Source organism: Sinocyclocheilus anshuiensis, unplaced genomic scaffold (assembly GCF_001515605.1).
Source record: "Sinocyclocheilus anshuiensis isolate Anshui unplaced genomic scaffold, SAMN03320099.WGS_v1.1 scaffold247, whole genome shotgun sequence".
In the NCBI taxonomy this organism is placed as follows: Eukaryota; Metazoa; Chordata; class Actinopteri; order Cypriniformes; family Cyprinidae; genus Sinocyclocheilus; species Sinocyclocheilus anshuiensis.
Genome location: NW_015552543.1, coordinates 694462 through 696753, shown reverse-complemented (window position 1 = coordinate 696753; position 2292 = coordinate 694462). Strand labels below are relative to the sequence as shown.

Genomic DNA, 2292 nt, shown 5'->3' with positions numbered 1-2292 from the left:
ATAAATAAATAAATATGCAAATAAATAAATAAATGTGTGTATAAATAAATAAATATGCAAATAAATAAATAAATGTGTATAAATAAATAAATACGCAAATAAATAAATAAATAAGTGTGTATAAATACACGTATTCTTGTTTAAACATGTATATAAATAATTAAACGTGTGATGAAATATAGGCAAATAAATTCGATTCATCTTCCCTCGGATAGTAATGCCTGTGACAATGATGACGTATTTTTGACAGTCGTTTCGCACACCGCACTTCGTGGTCGCAATTCGCATGTCGTTCGTGTAACAGAGCTGTTGTGAAAACAAGCGTTGTGTCTGTAAACTGTCATAGTCGTACATTTTGGAGTTGTACTCTAACAAACACACAAAATCTCGTATCTGTAAACTGTCGTGGGCGTAGATTTTGGAATCCCACTCTGACAAAAAACAGAATTACATACAATACTTTTAAATTATGCACGAGTAAATTAAAATGACACACAAATGCTTTGAATTACGTATGATTATTTTTGACAGTGATTTTATTCCATATTACCAGCGCTCAGAAAATAGGCAGAAGACCCAAAATGTCTTCTATTGGATATTGTGTATTGTCTTGCCATTCCCCAAAGCATATGTGGGGGTTAATGCCTGATTGTGTTTGGATATCCTTTCCCAGGCACTCTGTTTTCCATAGTGGATGTTAGTGCTTCGCAGGCTGGGGTAAGAGAGAATAATGTGATTGTAGATATGCCGTCGTAATCCTCCACCCTAAAACCCTGCTGGCTAAGGAGAAAGAGCTCACTTATATTTCTCCTTCTCTGCCACAGCCTCCTTAAAAGGAGCTCCTTGGCTTTGTTTGCTCATAAACAGATGGGTGGAGTTTCTCCAGCAGGGAGGTGCTCGTCTTGAAGACGTACTGCTGAAATGTCTGTCATGTTCAAGAACTTCACGTTGCTTTGTCTGATGGATAAGAATGTGTCTTCATAAGTGTGCTGCCCTTCTGGTTTGATTTCTTTCCTTGTCTGTGATATATTACACAATCCCAGAGAAGCTTTGTGCTTCTGATGACTAAGACTGGCCGATATAGATGAAACATGAAATTGATTTAGCTTTTATTTATGTATATATTTGATATTTGTGCATTTGCTTTAAAGTTTATTTTCTTTTTCGTAGGAATTTATATTAGTGCTGTCAGAGTTAGAGTGTTAACGCAGGTGAGTTTAACGGTTTCCAGTTTAATGGCGTTAAAGGGATAGTTCACCCCAAAATGAAAATTCTGTAATTAATTACTCACCCTCATGTCGTTCCAAAACCGTAAGGCCTTCGTTCATCTTCGGGAACACAAATTTTGATATTTTTGATGAAATCCAAGAGCTCTCTGACCCTGCATAGACAGCAACGCAACTGAAATGTTCCCAGACCCAGAAACGTAGTAAGGAGGACATTGGTAAAGTAGTCCATGTGACATCAGCTGCTCAACTTCAGTTTTGCGAAGCTATGAGAATTCTTTTTGTGCACAAAGAAGCATGCGTCGTGGTACACTCCAAAATGGCAGAAGACAGTAACTCATGGGAGAAGAATTCTTGAATGAAGTCGTTATTTTTGTTTCCTCTTGTTTCCACAAAAAGTATGCTATTATAGCTATTATAGCTTCGCAAAATTGTTGAGCCACTGATGTCGCATGGACTGTTTTACCGATGTCCTTACTATGTTTCTGGGTCTTGAACGTGTCAGTTGCGGTGCTGTCTATGCAGGGTCAGAAAGCTCTCTGATTTCATCAAAAATATCTTAATTTGTGTTCCGAAGATGAACGAAGGTCTTGCGGGTTTTGACCGACATGAGGGTGAGTAATTAATTAATGACAGAATTTTAATTTTGGGGTGATTTAATATCCCTTTAAAAATATTTAACGCAGGGGCGGGGCTAGAGTTGACAGGCCATATGTCAGTAAAAACTAATTTTCCTGTCCTGTGAGCCGTTATACTGTGCTTGTAGCATGTGGTCTTCAATTGCATGCATACATTTGGCGGCGTGCGCTGTAGCCTGTATCATTTCATGTTAAACCGCGAATGAAACTTCGAGCATGCGTGTCAGATCCGCATCATGTTCGCAGCGGCAACTGCGTAAAAAATTAACTAATTAATCACACATTTTTCTTTAATTATTAATCGTGATTATTAATCATGGTTATTTGGTGGCTATTACCTTAAAGGGATAGTTCACCCAAAAATGAAAATGTGATGTTTATCTGCTTACCCCCAGGGCATCCAAGATGTAGGTGACTTTGTTTCTTCA

At 37.8% G+C, this 2292-nt stretch overlaps 1 protein-coding gene across 1 annotated transcript in view; it reads left to right on the top strand.

The window, feature by feature from the left end:
* The window catches only part of LOC107664005 (E3 ubiquitin-protein ligase MYCBP2-like), a 157021-nt gene that overhangs the window by 6671 nt on the left and 148058 nt on the right, over nt 1-2292 (top strand).